This window comes from Callithrix jacchus, chromosome 7 (assembly GCF_049354715.1).
Source record: "Callithrix jacchus isolate 240 chromosome 7, calJac240_pri, whole genome shotgun sequence".
NCBI classification, from domain to species: Eukaryota; Metazoa; Chordata; class Mammalia; order Primates; family Cebidae; genus Callithrix; species Callithrix jacchus.
The window spans coordinates 10,147,882-10,168,752 of NC_133508.1; positions in this window are offsets into that span (position 1 = coordinate 10,147,882).

Below are 20,871 nucleotides of genomic sequence, written 5' to 3' on the forward strand. Positions count from 1 at the left end.
TTGTGTCCCCCTAAATTTCATACAATGAAATCCTAACCCCACTGTGATGGTGTGAGGAGTTGCAGTCTTTGGAAGGCTACAACTAGATTAGGTCTCAAGGGTAGAGCCCTTTAAAGAGATCAACATCCTTATGAAAGAGACCCTAGAGCACTCCCTCTCCCTTTCCACCCTGTGAGGACACAGGCAGAAGGTGCCGTCTAGGAACCAGGAAGTAGGTCCTCACCAGACACTGATCCTGCTGGTCTGCTTGGACTCCCAGCCTCCAGCACCCCGAGATGTGGGTGCCTGTTATTTTCCAGCCAGGCAGACTATGAGACGTTGTTACAGCAGCCACAATGGACACGACTCTGCACCTCTGCCTTCACCTAGGAAGCTTCTGTGTGTATGTTCTGAGATCAGAACACTCGTGTGTTTGTTTTCAGTGCTTTGGAAAGTTAGACTGGGTTAATTCACTCTTTCCACACACACGTTTGCTGCCTGCTATGTGCCAGGCACTGGGCAGAATGCAAGGCATAGGTCTGGACCCATTTCACATCAGAACCTCTCCCACAGCCCCAGGGCTGTGAGAACTAAGTCAGTGCAGATGGAATGGAATTGCCGACTTTGCATCTGCACTTGCTTGTGCTATTCCTCCACTCAGACCTGCTGAATATGGAGCGTAAGGAATCACTGCGGGGTGGTCCTGTCCCAACCTCACAAGAAGCTCAGGTCTGTCTGAAGCCCAGAGTCCCGATCAGGCCCAGATCAGAGGTAACCCCATTATCAAGGTTGTAAAGTGACATGAACTGACTGTTAATTCAGGAATATCGACCTGTCCTGAGAAATAACACCCAGCTCAGGAATTTGGACAGGAAAGTTCTGACCCCACCTTACCAAATTGCCTTTGAGGTACATTGTAATACAACCAAAATGTGTCTACTTCCACAAAATGTCAGGACACAAAGTTTAAGCCCTCACTTTAGCTAAGGGAATGAAAGCCTTCAAGTCACAGGATGTCAAGATCAGCCAGGCGGCCTGTGGGCACAAAGTGTTACTGAGATGAAAGAGATTTAACGGAAGTAAAGAGATGGGTTACATGAGCGGACCATCCGCCGGGAGAGGGAGGCCAAGGAGGCCGGCGAGGGAGGCCTGAGGGCTGCAGAGGGAAGCAGAGGAGACCAGCTTCTCACAGACTCAGGCTCTCTGTTCATAAACTGTAACTGATCAACTTTTATGAAGATAGGTAAGGCCATCTTTCTCTCCACCCCTCCCTGTGCCACCACAACCAAAAACATTTCCAGTTTGCTCTCCACAAATACATGGTATGAAAAGTCACGTCCATTCACTTTTATAACTTATACATGACCAAAAAGACACATTTTAGAACCTAACTGCTGAGGGCTTCAAGACGTTTTTTACTATTTTTCCTAGAGTAAAAAGTATTTACATATTCATGATACTGGAGATGCATTGATTGAGTGTACATTTTAAGAAGAAACCACATGTAGGCAAGCACTGATTGCTTCCTCGTGTTTATAGAACAGATCTAAATGATATAAGCTTTGGAAATTTAAAAATAATAATATAACTTGGAAAAATCAGGAGACAGAGGAAGAAGAAATAGAGAAATGTGTCCACTTGCCAAGTTCCTCATATCTCATACAAACAGTAGATAAAGTTCATAAATTTCAAAAAGTTATTGTAAGTGAATTATTTAAATTCACAAAATAACCCCTGGATGAATAAAAGAAAAATAAGAGAGTTACTAAAAAGCAAGAGGTCTGCATGTCGTGGTGGCTCAGTCCTGACGTCCTGGAGCATAAGGAGGGGAGGACAGAAGTTCAAGACAAGCCTGAGCAGCATAGGAAGTCTTCATCTGTATAACAACAGAGACACACGAGGCTTGCTTAGCAGCTGGCAGATAAGGCTACTGCATTACTAACTCTTCTAAATGAGCATCATCAGATACCAGGTAAGGCTGGGCAATCGAGAAGCAGACACAGAAATTGTTAAGTGTTTTATCCAGGGTGTGACACTAGGAATCACGGGAGCCTTTACTTTTCATCAGAGAAACTTCCATATGATACAAGTATTTTTTGAAAATTTTTTTTTTTTTTTTGAAACAGAGTCTTGCTCTGTCTCCCAGGCTGGAGTGCAGTGGCACGATCTCAGCTCACTGCAACCTCTGTCTCACAGGTTCAAGTGATTCTCCTGCCTCAGCCTCCTGAGTAGCTAGGATTACAAGTGTGTACCACCACGCCTGGCTAATTTTTGTATTTTTAGTAGAGACAGGGTTTCACCATGTTGGTCAGGCTGGTCTCGAACTCCTGGCCTTGTGATCTGCCCACCTCAGCCTCCGAAAGTGCTGGGATTACAGGCATCAGCCACCATGCCCGGCCTAAGCTTTAGAAACATAAACACAGTCATATAACAGAAAAATCAGGAGATGCAGAGGAGCAAAAGAGCACCAGGTTTAAAAGCTTATCTCAAAGCATGTGTTAGTCCTGTGATACAAAGAAATATAGATATAAATAATTATAGTATGTTAGTGATAATACTTGTGGGCACACGCAGCGGCTCATGTTGGTAATCTCGGCACTTCGGGAGACCAATACAGGCAGATTGCTTGAGTTCAGGAGTTTGTGACCAGCCTGGGCACCTGCACGACCCACTGCCCTCCCCACCCCCATTTCCATCTCTACAAAAAATGCAAACTATTGGCCGGATGTGGCGGCACATGCCTATGGTCCCAGGTACTCGGGAGGCTGAGGCGGGAGGGTCACTTGAGCCCCAGGGGTCGACTGAGGCTGCAGTGAGCTATGGTTCTGCCACTGCACTTCAGCCTTGGAGAGAGAGTGAGACCCTGCCTCAAAAATAAAAGTAAATTAAATTAAATTAAAAGTATGAAGAGAGAAAAGTGTTCAAGACATATTTTATTGATAGTTTTTTACTGTGGTAAAATATATACTCCATGAAATGTACTATGTAAACCATTTCTAAGTGGACGATTCTGAGGTGTGAGGTACATCCACATTGCTGTGTAACCACGACAGCATTCGACCACAGAACTCTTCCTCTTCCTGAGCTGAAACACTGTGTCCACTAAATGAAACTCCCCACTGCTCCCTTCCCTTCCCACCCAGGCTGGAGTGCAATGGCGCGATCTTGGCTCACTGCAACCTCCGCCTCCTGGGTTCAAGCAATTCCCCTGCCTCAGCCTCCTGTGTAGCTGGGATTACAGGCACGAACCACCATACCCAACTAATTTTTTGTATTTTTAGTAGAGACGGGGTTTCACCTTGTTGACCAGGATGGTCTCAATCTCTTGACCTCGTGATCCACCCACCTCTGCCTCCCAAAGTGCTGGGATTACAGGCTTGAGCCACCGCGCCCGGCCCATTCTACTTTCTGTCTCTATGATTCTGACTGCCCTAAGCACCTCCTCTAAATAGAATCACAGGTCAGTGTCCTTCTGAGACTGGCTTGTTTCTCTCAGCAAACTGTCCCCAAGGTCTGCCTGTGTTGTGGCATGTGCCAGAATTTCCTTCCTCTTTAAGGCTGAATAACATTGCATTGTATGGATAGGCCACACTGTGCTCATCCATTCATCTCTGGGTGGACAAGTGCATAGTTACACTCGGATAAACATGCAGAATGCAGTGAGTGTTTCCATGGGGAAACAGCGTCCAACGTCAACTCACAGTGTCCAGTGTCAACTCAGGGCCATCTGGTCTACCTCCTTGGTGGCAGCAGCCCTGATTTTACCATCTAACCCTCACCTGCCATCCCTCCCACATTGCCACCTGTGACGTGTTCATGGATTCGCTGGCCTACCTTCAGTGGCCACGTCCACTGCCACCCTCAGGTGTGAGTCACAGGGGCACCTCTTTGTTCACTGCATCCCCCGTAGCTACAGCAGTTCACAGCAAGCCGTAGGAGTTCAATGAATGCTGTCGAGTACCTGAATGAATATTTGCAATGGTTACACAGGGGCCAAAAAAAAAAAAAATCAGGAAACTGAGTGAAATGGATTCGTTTTCACTTTCAATTCTACGAAGCCTATAGCAAGTATTATAATTTGAAAAGTTTAAGAACAATGACCTGGAAGTAAAGAACCGCTAATACGAAAAGTGAACCTGTAGTTGGTAGGGTCTTTCAGGTACTCTCAGGCTCACCAAGGAGAGAGACGGTGGCTTAAGGCGCCTCCAGCAGTGCCCCCCAATCTCTTCTCAGAAACATGTGTAGCCTGGGCTGCACATGGCCCTGAAGCTAGCCTAAAGCCCTTCTTTCCTCCGCCTTGGGAAGGAGGGACACCTGGGGACAGAAGGGGCTTGCCGTGGCACTTCCAACACATCCCCATAGCCAGCTGACCCCAGCACACTGAGGCTTTCGGGGCTTTGCTGAACATGAGACCATGAGCAGCTGTGAATGAACTTGCAGAGCGGGGATGGAGCCAGCCCCGTGACTGGCGTGCAGCGGGTGATGGTGGCAGGTAGGAGCATCCTTGTGCTCAAGGAATAGCTGCCCGTATCAATGCAGCCAGAAAGAAATAGGCTGTGTCATTGACGTAGATCCGTTTCATGTACATTCCATCTAGAAGACGGACCTTGCCTTGCTGTGGAGAACCAGACTTGATGGCACTGCTGAGAACAGGTTTATAGAGGAAGGGCTGAAATACTAAACAAAGAGAGCTTCTGAGAAGGGCCAGGATGATATCCTGTTGTTGTTCTGTGGTTCCCTAAACAGAAGACTTTGTGAGGGCCCTGATGGAGGCCCAGGGCAGCGGTTCATAACAATACCAGCGGCCAGAGGAAGTCGTGAGATGAGCAGGTCAGGAGGAGGCGGCGCCACCGCCCAGGAGTTGCAAAACAGGAACAAAGAGAAGAAAAAAAGGTTGGCAAGTGGCAAAAGGGAGGCAAAAGTCGCACTCTGCTCCCTGGAAGGCAGCAGGATAAATGGCCAGTGGGACCGAATAACGTCCACATGCTGAAGGAATCAATCCGAAAGACAAGCAGAGACAAATGCTGGCAGGTGGGGAGTTTGGGGAGTCCAAGAATGGTGGGGTGCTCACCAGGAGACAGCCCGACAACCCCCGGGGCCTGATCTTCCTGGACCCAAAGCACATAGCCTGGGCTTGTGGAAGACGCAATATTCAGAGTCAGCAGCTCCCGAGAGTCTGAGTTTCCGACAGGCAGTCAGTGCTGCTGGCCTGGGCACCATTCTTAGAGGCTAAGGCTTGCATCTGCTGCCTCTCCCACCTTCTGCACAGTGGGTCCGCCGGGGGAGCTCTCACAGCTGCCAGCCCTGGGGACCCACCTTCTCTGCCTCTGATCTAACTGGTCTGGAGTCTGGGCTGGGCCTCAGAAGGTTTTGAAAGCTCCCCAGGTGACCCTAATGCTCAGCAGTTTGAGAAGCAAACTGATGTGGATGAAACAATCCTAATAACAAATAACCAGTGGCAGTTTGTAGACTCTCAGCCAAGCAGTTTTATTGGTTGTTGTCCTACCATTCAAAGACGCCTAAAAAGCCTGAGTCCTGGAAAACTTTCCAATCACAGAAACACATCTTTGTGTTGCTTCTCCGTCGGCACAGGTGATAACTGTGCAAATGAAACCAGTTGCCTCCCAAACTGCTCGGGGTCTAAAACAGGACCAAAGAGAAAGAAGTTTGCCAGAAAAAAAGATGACCAGAATGTCAGAGTGAGTTCACCTGGACAGGAAGAGAAACTCACAGTGTCCGCCTCTCCCAGGGCATCCGCCACCAGCTCCGCGTCTTCCTGAAGCCGCCTCCACCTCACCACTCGCGTCAGCTCTCCCGGTTCCTGAGTTCAGCTGAACTATCTAATTTGGGGATCTTGAATATCAGCTAGAATTTTGTTGGGTTGAATCTAACAAACAGAAAAAAACCATGACTTACTGGCGATTGAAGGGTGTCTCCCCCACACAGCTACGGAGCCTGGAGGTGGTGAGTCTGGGCTGGGGTGATGGCCTCCCGGGCATCAGGGTCCCAGACTCTTATGTTTCCTCTCACTCAGCATTCTGCCTCATGGTAAAAAAAAAATCTGCCCACTCACCGGCCAGCACTTCCACACAGCAGTCAGGAAGAAAGAGAAGGGGGCAGCTCTTACTCTACTTTGAAGCAGTCCTGTACCTTGGTCAGAATTTAGTCGTGCCCTTCCCAGCTGTAAGGAGGATTGCAAAGTATTGTACTTGCCAAAACGGAAGTGCCAAACTACAAAGTTGGAGAAAGAATTCATCCTGCAGAGAATCCAGTAGTCTTTGACAAGCCTTCTTTCTCTTACCCTATTTGACTTCCTATATCTCTTCTCTAGTAATTCACGAGCCAAATACTATGTCATGCCCTTCAGGCCCACTGCTGTGTTTAGTCCTCCTGCAACCCCATGAGGGAAAACTGTCAGAATCCAAATGGAGTTACCTGTGTTAAAACCCTGACAGTCTGGGAAGGCAAGAGAGGGAGGGTTCTCATGAGCAAGGCCATCACAACCTTCTACACACAAAAAAAACACTTCTGCTGCGACATCTGTCAGCAACGGCCTGCCCAACCTCAGACCGGCATCACCCTTGTGACTGATCCTTGTAGCCAAGGATAATTATCTCAAAACAGTGCTACACTCCGCATTTTCTTTTTAAAAAAAAAAACAACTTTATCTCTTTTTACCTCCCCGAATAAGCAATTTGTTTACCGTGGCACACACATTCCCATCGCAATGCCTACCATCATCTTTCGTTATTATTATACTTTAAGCTCTGGGGTCCATGTGCAGATCGTGCAGGTTTGTTACATAGGTATACACGTGCCATGGCGGTTTGCTGCATCCATCACCCCATCATCTGCTTTAGGTATTTCTCCTAATGCTATCCCTCCCCCATCCCCCCAGCCTCTGCTGTCCATCCCCTAGCCTCCCCACCAAGCCCCGGCAGGCCCCAGTGTGTAATGTTTCCCTCCCTGTGCCCATGTGTTCTCATCCTTTGACACCCACTTATGAGTGAGAACATGTGATGTCTGATTTTCTGTTCTTGTGTCAGTTTTCTGAGAATGATGGTTTCCAGCTTCATCCATGTCCCTGCAAAGGACATGAATGCATCCTTTTTTATAGCGGCATAGTATTCCATGGTGCATATGTGCCACATTTTTTTTAATCCAGTCTATCATTGATGGGCATTTGGGTTGGTTCCAAGTCTTTGCTATTGTGAATAGTGCTGCAGTAAATATAAATGTGCATGTGTCTTTATAATATAATGATTTATAATCCTTTGGGTATATACCCAGTAATGGGATTGCTGGGTCAAATGATATTTCTATTTCTAGATCCTTGAGGAATCACCACACTGTCTTCCATAATGGTTGAACTAATTTACACTCCCACCAACAGTGTATAAAATCATCTTTTAGGTAGTTTCCTTCTCTATTATTTAGGTTGACAGAGGTCAGCTTAGTTCAGATAACTTGCCAAGGTTACTCAGCTCTGTTTAGGTAAAGTGCCAAGGTTACCCAGCTAGCGGCAGAGGCGATTAAGGTTTGAACTTTGGTATGTCTCACTCCAAAGTTATTAACAACTATGGTGTTTCCGGCATGGGTTTGATAAACAGACCCAGAGCCTCACAACAGAGGCTCCTGAGCCAATTCATTCCTAAGTGCCTGAGCCCTGCCCCTGGAGAAGCCAGATCTGCACATCACAACCGTGGGCCCTACACGGCAAAGACTACCAACTGTACTTCAGTTTTGCTTTGCCTCTTCCTCCTCTTCCTTCTCCTTATTCTGAGAAAATATTCCCAGGAGCTTCCAGAGCTGTGCCAGGCAGCAAAGCGTTGCCTTCTCTCTTCAACTTTGATTTCTTATAAGCTTAATGGAGCCAAGTACTCTAGTCATAGCGTCTTAGCTAAAGAAGCATTACTGATTTGTTCCCATTGGCTTGTGAAGTTATTTATATAAATGTGAGCTTGTTTTCTTATTCCCTATCTCAGTAAACAGAAGCCGGTGAGCCCACTCTGGCGCTCCGTTAATGATTTCGGATGATCCAGTACCTTGGCTTGTATTCCCAATATAAATCCATCAACCTCTAAATTACATGTGGGGTGGGAGTCTACACCATAAACACCAACCTGGCAAAATACACTCGATGTCAGTCCCTAACATGACTGGTTTTCCCTGAATTTGAGCTCTTATTCCTAAATATACAACAAGCAGGCAAAAAGCAGGCTAATGGATCATTCCGACCCATTGAGTCCTGGTTTATTTGAAGAAATGTTCATTTCATCAAGACCCTTAAGGCACACATGAGTTTCACGCTTGCTGAAGGTGGGTTTCTTTCTGTCACTAGTCCTGGGGCTTCCTGTGCAGCCAGTGCAGAGGGGAACATGCAAGGGAGATGCCTCCTTCCAAGTGCTGCTCTTCACTTCAGATGACTGAGATCATCTCTCAATAACCCCCCCAGTGCAGAGTATTCTCATACACATCTTTCTGTTTGCAAACTTTTCTTGGAGCAAAAAAGAAAAAAAAAAAACACCTAAGCCAATCTCCAGGTATTGTGTCTGCAGCTGAGAGCATCTGATAAGGAACAAACTTGAGCTATCACTGTGGGCTCTGCAGTCAGCTCTAAGAAATGACATTTGGAGTGAAGATGAAGGGTCCCCTGAGCAGACATCCAGTGATGGTTATGATGAGGTCCAGGAGCCTCTGTGTGCAGAAGTGTTTATGTAAAATCAGATCAAATAAAAGGTCTCTCCCTGGTCCCTCAGCCAAATCATCTTTCACTTTGTGTAGTTAAACAAATATTGCTCCGGCTATATCGGATTTAACCTTTTTAAATGTGCACTGTGAGTTTATCCATCCTTTGTTTGAAAAGAATAGCACTTTTGAATCAGGCCTCTCTGTGGAGTTTCGCTATCCTGCCAATCTTCAGGAGAGACCTTTGTCCCGTTACTCAGGTTTGGATGGAGAACCAGGACAACAGACATAGGTCACGCTACCAGGTTGCCTGAACAGCACCCACAGCACTGAAATAACCCGCAAAGGGAGACACCAGCGGGGTGGGCTCTAATTTGGAATTGAACCAAAATATGCCAAAAGGGATCTATTGAACCATCTGGCCAAAAACACGGGGTGCGGAAGTGGACTCGGCTTCCAGACGCAGCTTGGCTTCACGCTGAATGGGAGGTCTCCGGCTTTCCAGACCCAGCTTTCTTACAGAAAATAGGGAAATAGGGACAAACAGGGATGCCAAGAGTAACTAAGGGATAGAAAGCCTTTTGCAACATGACATTGATGACAATAAAGTGTCTAAATCACAGAGTGTGACTGGGCTTTCCTCACGGTGAGGACCAAACATTCACTTTACACATGGCTATGTTCCATGTGTAACTATATAGAGAGTAAAAATGATTGACAGTAAGGCGTTTACCATATCCAAAAGGCTCCTGGCCTCACACCCATTCAGCTGTGGACTCCTGTGATCACACATTTGCAGCAAGGAATGTCCTTAAATCTGTAATGTTAAAATAGTTGCTTGAGTAACTTCAGAGGCTCAACTATTCATTCAAGTGCTATGGATCACTCTACAAGTTCCAATAGTTACCCCTGGTACGGACTGGCTCTTAACTGAAAATAGCAATGAACAGACACAAGTCAATTGCTCTTCCTAACTAGATTCCTATGAAAACCATCTAACTAGTAACTAAACAGGACTGCGTAGTTTTAGAAAATTAAATCTAACCAGCAAATGCAAGTAGTTTTACGGACTTAGCAAACCAAGTGCTACTGTGCCTCAGAACGGCTTGGTTTTGTCATTTATATGCTCTGGTTTTAATATTAAATTACTTGATTCTTAAATGTCACAATACTCTCTGGTTTTTCTATGAATAAAAGTCATGAAAGACAAATTTATTAAATTGGATTTCATCTTACAAAACATGTGTATTTCCAAGAAGTTTCAGGTCGAATATGTTCTACTTTAAACAAACTGAGCCAGCTTTATTGTTTCGGGGAATTTGCACCGAATCATTCAAATAACCAGTCATTACCAGCTACGTATTTATTCACTAGGAAACGGTGTTCTTTAAAAAATTCAGAATTGCGAAATCCTGCAAAATTTAACGTTTTGGACTGGAGACCTCTGTTGCTGGGGCTGCGCTGTGAATTGTAGGGCGTTCAGCAGCATCCCTGGGGTCTATCTGGTCACTACCAGTGGCACCCTCCAGTCTTGACAGAAAAAATGTCACCAGACATTGCCAGATGGCTGGGGAATGGGGCAAAGGAGAGGCCCCAGATTCTCCCAGGCTGGGCTAGAACACACTATGAGATAGTTGAGAAAAGGTAAAAATTAAAGTAGCACTCTAGCCGGTATAATGTTTGTTTCCCCAAACTGTCCTAAGGCAGGGAAAGAAGAATTAGAAATACAAAACATTGCCATTGGCCTGGCTGAATGATCAGTTCCCAAAAAAATGCCGTGAAACTGCTGTGTTATATGTCATGCAGGTGAAGAATACAGCCCTGATGTTCATTCCTCTGGAAAAATCGATCTTGAGTGTGTACGATTTTCATAATTGCATTGTATAATCGCATCATAAAATGTGCTATGTTTTCAGAAAAAAAAAAATTCAGAATTGCAATCACAGTCTTATTTCATCCCTTTTTGGTGACATGTTTTCCTCCAGGGCTTTCCTATACAGAGAGAGAAAACGAGTTGAGTTAGAGAATTGTGTAAGAAAACATCAATTCCTCTTGCTGAAGCTTGATTTTTAAACACTGAGTCTGTGGGAAGTGAAAACTCTTTTTATCCGAGCAACTGTGAAAACACAATAATCCTAAACTGAAATTCGGGCTGGAGCGTCTCAGAGGACCACACCTACCTCATCATTTCTTCCAGCACTCCCCTTGGTTTCTGTGAAAATGACCAGATACCCGTGCTGACTGCAGGACAGAAACCACAGCAAAGTGAGCTGAGTCACTGACTCCATTAACCATCCTCCAGATTGCTACTCACTCACAGGGAAAGAAAAAAAAATCAGGGCAAGCAAATCTTTGCAAACTGCCCTAATCCCAGGCTTGTGTCAAGCAAATATCTTGTGAATTGGGTTCTTTCTTAAAATAAGAGTAGATTTACAGCACATGATTGGGATGAAATACTGAAAAAATACAATTTAACCTGGTAAAAGGAAAGCAGTAAAAAGCTGAAAGGTCATCGTTCACCGATGCAGCAGCTCAGAGTCCTGAAACCTAACAGAGGAAATTGAACCTGATATTCACTTTGTCACCTGACTTCCTTCTCTCCTCTGTATTATTCATTTCATCATTTTTAGGATGGAAACGGCACAGGCCTGCGTGTTTCCCAGCTAGGAAAATGCATACTGAATGGAAGCAAATGTTAGCTCTGTTTTACTACTAAAAACATTACTTACATCAAAAATATTTTTTAAATACAGAAAAGGAAGGAAGAAAGAAAGGGAGGGAGAGAGGGAGGAACAGGAGGAAGGAAGAAACATAACTGATGGGAAAAAAATCCTACGTAATATTTTAAAAGGTGACTCAAATAAATATCAATCTCAGTAAGTATTTTTAATTTTCTTTACACAATCTGTGACTCAATTAATTTCTTCCTCTCCTTTTTTTTTTTCTGGAGACAGAGTCTTACTCTGTAGCCCACACTAGAGGGCAGTAGCATGATCTCTGCTCACTGCAACCTTCACCTCTGGGGCTCAAGTGATTCTCCTGCCTCAACCTCCCGAGTAGCTGGGACTACAAGGGCGTGCCACCACATCCAGTTAATTTTTTTGTATTTTTAGTAGAGACGGGGTTTCACCATATTGGCTAGGCTGGTCTCGAACTCCTGAGCTCAGGAGATCCATCCGCCTAGGCCTCCCAAAGTGCTGGGATTACAAGTTTAAGCCACCGCACCCACCTCTTCTTATTTTTACAGGAAAAAAAAAAAAAAATCCAGATATGGGAGCCTCTGTATATGTTGCTCGGAATACCCTGCAGTGCAGTAGTGGCTGTGATACTCTTTAATCGACTTCACGCCCTGATCAAGCCCACACAGACACGGAGACACTCAGGAGCCATGCATCGTTATGTGCATCGCGTTGAAATATTTCCTCTTTCCTTTTCTTCTTCTTCCTCGGTGCTCGCTCATAGAGGCTCAGTAAATGTATTTCATGAACCAAATGGACCCTAACCCAAAATTTGAAAAGCACGGCCCAAGATGACGATGACGCAGCTACAATGGCCTGTAAACCAGCAAGAAGGCCGGGGCCCCGGACGTGGAGCTCTGGTGTGACCTTGAGTGGACCAGGAGTGTTTAGTTCACGTGGGGAAGGACAGGTCATGAGAGCTTTGGTAACGTCGGAAGCTCAATCCGTCGCTGAATTGCTATTGACCAGGAATGGATCTTTACTGAAGTTGTCTGTTGGTCACCAGGCTCCCCGGAAAGGCTCAAGGTAGAAGTGAACTGTTTCACACCAAGCAAGGCTGAAAAATAGGTCTTGAGAATTCAGAAAAGACAGGTCCCAAAGCAGCTGGTGTCTGCATGGCTCTTCCTGGCCCCCACGTCCGCCCTATCGGACACTGGCGGTCCTGTAATTTCACTGCCGCCATGGTCGGTAAATCTTCGCCTTGTTTGCCTTTTATGCAAATCTGTGCTTTGTTTGCATGAAGTTTGGAAGTTAGTCCTTACTTTACTTTGCAAAAGCCACATCAGTAAGGCTCTCACCAGCCTACTGCCAGCGAAGACTGACTGCCGGAGCACGTCTCTGTTCTTGATGGAAAGTCAACAGAGAGGCGGGGAAGGTGAAGCAGGGCTGGAGCCAGGGACCCTGCCTTCAAGGACCAGGAATCTCTTCCAGTGAGGAGTGGGGTCTCCGCTCACACAGGCCAGCTTCCCAAATCGCAGAACTCTGTGGGACACAGACGTGGATGTGACGCTGCTTTTCTAAACTGCTGAGTTCTGTGCCCTCCCCTTTTTTACCAAGGGTCAGAAGAAAAATGATTTGGTACGTTTTGCATCTTCTATGACTGGGCAAAGTGTTTGAAGGTTGACACATACAATGTCACATTTAGGTCCCTGAGAACTGAGACCAGAACAAATAAAGGCTTTTAGGTTTCACGAGAGCCCTACCCGGGGTTGATTTTGGTAACTGCAATCTGAGAAGTAAACTGTCACTTTATAAAAACAGGCTCACACCTGTAATCCCAGCACTTTGGGAGGCCGAGGCGGGTGGATCACGAGGTCAAGAGATCGAGACCATCCTGGTCAACATGGTGAAACCCCGTCTCTACTAAAAATACAAAAAATCAGCTGGGCATTTTGGTGCGTGCCTGTAGTCCCAGCTACTCAGGAGGCTGAGGCAGGGGAATTGGCCTGAACCCAGGAGGCAGAAGTTGCAGTGAGCCGAGATCGCGCCATTGCACTCCAGCCTGGGTAACAAGAGCGAAACTCCGTCTCAAAAAAAAAAAAAAAAAAAGATTGTTCAGCATTTGGTTACCTGGGGCTCATCCAGACCTGAAGGCTTTGGGATGGCCGAAGCCAGAAGCATCCCCCAGTCCTCAGTTGTCGCTGTGGCTATTTTTCATGTAGGAACCGGACTTCTGAACTTTATTTATTGAATTTCCTGGACATCCAGATGAACAATAAAACTCTCTTTTACATTTGAAAGGTCAAATCAAGATTAAGCAAGTTAGAGAAACATTGAAGAATAGCCCTGCATCTACTCACGAAGCACCTGTGTCGTTTGGGGTTTGTTCTCAGTGCATGGAGACTCAGCTGGTCACGCATGAAACCTTGTACATTCTCAAATCAACAAGTCCATCAGTAATAACGAAGCTGTTCTCTATCTACATCACTCTCTGATTATACTTTGCAGCATTACGTTGCCACTTCTGATTTCTCTAGTCTTAAGGCTTTACCACGTGAGCCTCCCCTCTGAGGGTAAAACCTCCCGCCAAGGTGGGAGAAGGCTTTGCTGTCTCTCCACTCCCGCCGTGTACAGCACTGTCCGAGGATCTGCCTCCAGGATGTGTTCAGTAAGCCTACAATTCTTTTCAAAAGAAAGGGTTGCACATTCCTCTTTAACAAACTCTTTGTGGAATCTCTTTATCCGATATCAGGTAAATTTCTGGAGTCTAAATACAACGGATGTTGAAGGAAGTAGTCGCTCTCAGTGCTTGCATTCTGGGGAGCAACAGCTTTTATTAATGAAGGCACACCAAAAACCAAACTCTAGCGCAGAAATGGCCTCTGCAAGCTTCAGACTGTGAGACGCCAGTCCACCAAGGTCGAAATGTTGGCAAACGTTAATGGCAATGCTAGTCTAGCAATGAGAACAGAAGAAAGCCATTCCGCCCAAGTCAGTCCGCCCAAGCCAGTCCATCCGAGCCAGTCCGCCCGAGTCGCTGTGCCATGCCCTGCATTTGCACTCATCACGCTGAGGAGCTGTCAGAGCCGGGGACCAAGAGCCTTGGAGGTCCAGCCACCTTCTCCTCCTGCCCCTAGCGTTTCCCTATAATTCGCTCCCAGGGAGCCAGGGCACATTTACCAGGCTCCTTGGGACACCATAGCAGTCACTCCTGGACTCCAGTTCACGACAAGAAGAAGGGCCCCAGCAAATTAGAAAGATGCTCGCCCATGCTGCACTGGGCTTGGTGATGTCCCAAGGCCCTCTCGAGCCAGGGCTGACTCTCTTACAATTGCCTTCCCTGGGGCCAGGCCCCAGCTTCCCCGATTCAAGCATCCATTCCAGGTCGGTGGAGGACATCCGGCCCCCAGCAGCCCCGGGGCTGCCATCCGTAGTCCTTAACTTCTCCTTGGCTTTGATTATCGCCTTGGCCAGCCTATACTTTAGGTGACCCCATCTGTCTAACACAATGTCAGCCATGCCTTTTGATGTGATCTCAACCTCCTCACATGACTTGGGGCTCCAGGGTTTGGGAGGGGCTGGGCTTTCCACAGGTTTTCACATCACACAGTGGCTGATGGGAAATTCCCTGCTCCAATCTCAAGAATCCCAGTCTCGATGCTCACAGGAGGAGGCAGATACTCACTGCCACTAGTGAGTAAGGCATTTGGGAATAGACAGTACCTTTAAAGACTGAATATTGGGGGTTTGAAGGAGCCAATCAGCCAATCGGAACACCTGTCCCCTGAAACAAGGCAGGGAACCCTTTTGTAAATAGGTTTTCAGCACCCACTCCAGTTGAACATGGAGACACCTGGTACATCTGAGGCTGGCTCTGTAGCACCCAACTCTACCAAAGCTAAATTCCATCTCTTAAAGGAAGCAGGTATAAGAATTAGATCGGCTAATGCAAAAGCTTTGCAAAGCTAGGTGATTGAGAATGGCCACGTTCTGGGCATCAGCACACAAGACAAAAAGGTTTAGAAAACACTCCAGTCTCTGAGTCCTTAGAGGCCAGCGCTCCATCAGGATTCTTGCAGGGAAAGATTTCACCATGGAAGTCGGGGAACACAGCATAGACTCGACAACAGATAAGGCTATTACGAAAATTTGCTAAAATAAACAAAGAACTTGTGCCCTGCAGTCATGGTGAAATTGCCAGTAATCACTAAGTCCAAACCACTGAAGAACAGAACAAAACCAATAATCATCACACTTCCATCAAGTGCCCTGGAGGTAACGACCTACCCAAAACAAAGAGAGGGGGCAGCTTTCATTTATGGACATAAAAGGAAGTCATAAAAAGTATGTGTGAATATAAAACCTTGAAAGATCTTTCTTTCTTTCTTTCTTTTTTTTTTTTTTGAGACGGAGTTTCGCTCTTGTTACCCAGGCTGGAGTGCAATGGCGCGATCTCGGCTCACCGCAACCTCCACCTTCTGGGTTCAGGCAATTCTCCTGCCTCAGCCTCCTGAGTAGCTGGGATTACAGGCACGCGCCACCATGCGCAGCTAATTTTTTGTATTTTTAGTAGAGATGGGGTTTCACCATGTTGATGAGGATGGTCTTGATCTCTTAACCTTGTGATCCACCCGCCTCGGCCTCCCAGAGTGCTGGGATTACAGGCTTGAGCCACCACGCCCAGCCCTAGCCACTGCACCCGGCCCTTCTTTCTTTCTTAAACAAAGAAAGATGGTTAACTCGGGAGCCCTGTCCTGTGTATTATTTGAAAAGGCTTTTGTTAAATCCTCAAGGCAGCTCTGTGACCTCCTGAGAGCAGCACACTTAGGAAATAGGAGACCTCGGTGGTAAAGAGTCGTGTGATCTCCTAGGAATCCCTCCTTTTTGGGCTGGGACCCCCTCATTCACCAATGGGGGTGCCACAGCTTTACAGGCTGAGAGGGGCTTCAGGGCACCCTCTGACTTTTACCTGTGAGAAAGGATATTGTACATTTTCAAAGAACAGAGCTTATCCCACTCCAAAAGCTGTCTCACATGAGAAAGGGTGAAAATTTACACAACCAACAACAAGGCACAGTTCATTTTATCCACACAAGGTGGGTCCACACACAGCCGAAAGCGCCATTCGGCATCAGATCTGGAGCATATTTTGAGGTGGGCCCGCTGCTGGCACCCATTATGCCACGGAAGGGTGAGCCACTGAAGCAAAAGGATTGTGAGTTTGAGTATCAAGATGTTTGGCATTGTGTGCACAAAAGCATCATATCTGGGATGTACATTTCCATTTTCATTCAAAGGATTATCACTGGGCACAGGCGTACTTTATGACCGTAAGAAGTTATTAAATTTTCTAACTCATTTTCATATATTTCCTTCTTAGCTTACCAACTTTACAAGATGCGAGTTCTCTCGGTGAATCACTGTAACCTGCAGGCAACTTAGGTATTTTGTCAGCTTCTCGAGAGGCTGGGGCCACCAGGGATAAAATCATTTACACTTTTATTGATTCACGTTATGGCACTGGGAGGGGAGACAGAACACCTGTGAAGTCACGAAATTATTTAACCTGTGTTCCCAGTATGACTGTATTAAACCCGATAATAATGCATACATATTTTTAAAACCTTAAGGTAATGCTCTCTGCTGTTTGTTTGCTACTTTAAAGCTCATCGCAGTCACTTATTTTTCACTGATGTTTATAGTTAGCGAGAAGGAAGAAAGCTCAGGTGACTTGGCTTCTTCTGGTGAACATCTTCACCGAAGGTTTCCAGGAGACACCTGTCGGTGAGATACCACCTGCTGGGCCCCATCCCAGAACCCCCTGGAGTGCCCAGCGCTGGTGGGAAGGTCACAGGGGTGTGTTTACCAGTGAGATGATAACCTGAGACTGTTAAAGTCGCAGGTACTGGCCCCATTCAGAATGCAGAAACCCCCTCCAGAAGCTCTTTCTGCTCAGGCAAGGCTGAAACTGATGGGCAGACAGCCAGGAAGTGTTCTGAGCTTTGGGTTCAAAAATGAGATTCAGAGCATGTGATGGGGTATGTCATGTAAAGGACCCCCTCCCACACCCCGGGTCACTCCTCCAGCATCACGCTGGCAGCATACCACCTGCCAGCCCCCTCCTCCTCCTCAATCTCCCCGCGTTGGCCTCCCTCTCTCCATCTCATCAACAACACACAAACAACACATACACACACCCCCACACAGACACAGACACACACAGACCCACACACTCACACCACACACATGCTCATGCAGACACAGAGACACACATTCACACACACACCACACACATACACAGAGAGATGCACACATTCATACATACACACCCCACACACACAGACACAGACACACCCACACAGACCCACACACTCACACTGCACACATGCTCATGCAGATGCACACACACACATTCACATATACACAACACACATACACAGACACACACAGTGATGCACACATTCATACATACCCTTACACAGACACATACCACACACTCACCCTCACACATACACATACCACACACATTCCAGCACATACATAGACACACACATGCACACACACACCACATAGGCACACACATTCACACACATACCACACACATATTCACACAGACACAATCACACACACTTCACACACATACACAGACAACACAGATACACCACACATAACATACACTGCATATGCACACACAGACACACGGCACACACCACACACACCACATATGCACACACAGACAACCATTCACACACACACAGAGACATACACACACATACCACCCAGATGCATACACACCATGCACAAACACACAACACATACATATATTACAAAGACACACATTCTCACACAGGCATACACCACACACACAGTACACATGCACATTACACACAGAGACACATAAATACACACCAAACATAAAAACACACAGTGATGACACACACCACATAGGTATACACACACAGTCACGCCACACATCTACACACACACATCCACAGACAGACACATACACTCCGGGTGTTCTTCACACTAAGCCTCCCTCGTGTTCATGGAATGTTAAACGGGAGAAATGAATGGAGCAGGCAGAGGGTCCCTTGCTGAGGCTGGTTTAGGGCTGTGTCCGGCTCTCTCCCTTCCTTTCCTCTTCCAAAGTAACCAGCGTGTGGTTTCACCTCTTTGCCCTGTGCGGCCAGACATGGCTTGCAGAGCAGGGCCTGGTCCATGAACCCTGCCTCTTTCTCACACTGGCCTGTGTGCACGAATCTGCACATGCGTGTGAATGTGTGTCGCAGGTGTGTGTTTGGTGTGCACAAGGGTGCCTGTACGTCTGCATAGGTGTGCGTGCATGCGTGTGTGCCGTGCAGATGCCTGAGGAGAGTGGCTCAGCACGTGGAACTTGGAGCTTTTATGAGTACTTTGAATATGAAAAGACAAATGTGTGCGACAGAGGTGCCTGAGCCCTTCGTGGTTCCCTAACCGTCCTTCATTTCAGCACTGACATTGGTGACTGTGCGGCGCAGGGACAGAATGACAGCCACCGTGCCTCCCGTGCTGTGGCCCTGAAGCACAATCGTGTTCAGTCTTCGGTGTGCGCACACGTGGGCTGCTGGCAACTTTAAAAGAAACCGGAGCTCACGGAGACCTGGCTGCTCCCAGAAGCACTCAGGACACCCTCCCATGACATCACACCGTTGCCGTGGCAACAGGGATACTCACTACCAGAATCACGACTATATTTCACCAATTTAGTGCTCTACTAAACACAAAATAATGCCTCTTTTAATGATGCTTGGCTGTGGTTCTGAGAAACATAGAGCCCCGGAGCCAGAGCCCAGCTGCAGAACAAAAGTGCGAAAGAAGGACCCACTCCTGCTCAGAGGTGCAGCGGCCTCCCGGCATGAGGGTCAGACACGGTGACATGTCAGGGTTCTCCATAACAACTTCTGCAGCCAATGGCACCCACGTGCTTCGGTAGCAACTCTTCCAGCCTGGGACGAGGTACCTATGGCACAGCCTGGGTGTGGGAATGGCAGCCAGTGACTCCCTGGGCCAGTCCTCGTTCCAGGCAGCTCTGAATCCTCATTCTGTACGTGGAGAAGAGCCTTTGCCCCAGCGGGGAAGAGCATGGGGCAGGGTCTGCAGGAAATGAGCAGAGAGCTTCCTGGAGGCCGGGCTGGGGAAGGGCAGGGGAAGCTCGGCCTCCGCTGGTGTTACTCCCTGGAGGGAGGCAAGGCTGGGGAACGCACAGAAAGCCCGGCCTCTGCTGATGTCCCTCCCAGGACCAGGGAGGCAGGGCTGCGGGGTGTCCGTTTCCCCTCACTGCACTGCCGTGTGTCCTAACTCATTTCTATTCTATCTTGATTGGCTCGGGAAACAGCCAATTCAGCCAAGCGTAAATCGTCTCGCTTTCCGTCATCCACGTGGAGTCCCGCCTTCCCAGCCGTGGGCTGCACTGTACAGAGGCTCTGGCTCTGAATTCCTACAGACTGCTCTTCGATTGTCCCTAGAAAAAGGAAACCCTTCCCATGTCTTCCCGTCGTTCCTCTCCACGTCTCTGAGAGGCCAGCTCGGGTGCCTTCTCCGCGCCTTGCAGAGAACACAGGTCTCGGAGCCAGACAAACCTGAATTTGAAGCCCACTCTGAGTGTGAACTTGGCTGTGGAAAAGTGACACGATCGCTCTAAGCCTCTGTTTTCTCATCAGTAAAATACGGAGGCTTCGCTCGTGTGAGCAGTGGCAGCTACGGACCACGTGCGTGTCCGTCACACTCCCAGGGGCCGAGGGTCTGTATTCCATGCGTGGGGATCTTCTTCTGGACCCTTTGGACCCCAGTCTGCTGGGCTCTGCACAGGGGCGAGATATGAACCCCGATCACGTGCAAGAGAGAGAGGAAGCTGGAGGGGGGCAAGGCCAAGTCATCTTCAGGCGCCACCACCCAGCAAGACAGTTGGCTAAATGAGCTTTAAAAAAGAGTTTTTCTTCTGTAGTTTAGAATCATGGTTTCAGCAAATGGTGAAATAATTTTATGCCGTTTCCCCTACTAATTACCATCTCATTATTATTAGAAGGGATGGTTTCCTTGAAGCCTAGAAAATTTTGTTCTGGTCTGTTTCAACCGTGCAGGAGAAATGTGGCTTCCATTTAGAGGAAGATGGTGACACCTAGTGACCATTGCCTGGTGGTGTGACGGCTTCACACCAGCAGGTGGATGCCAGGGTGTGGGGTGCCCCGGCCTGGCAGTCATCTCAGGCACTGCAAGGCAGGGCATGGTGGCAGATTAACACGGGGAGGTCAGGGGACAGATAAAACCCAGGGATCTTTGAAACTTCAACTCCTGTAAGGTATATGGCCCCAGTGAGCCCCATGCTGAATCCAGGAAGAACCCAGAAGCGGTGGTGTTGACGTCCCTAGGTGCCCCGGACAGAACACACTGGGAGTTGCTGTGTCTTTCTCATCCCGAGACCCCCCAACTTTCCCCAGCTCCCTTCGTGGCAGAAGTGGGATTGTGACCAGGACTTAAGTAGATGTGA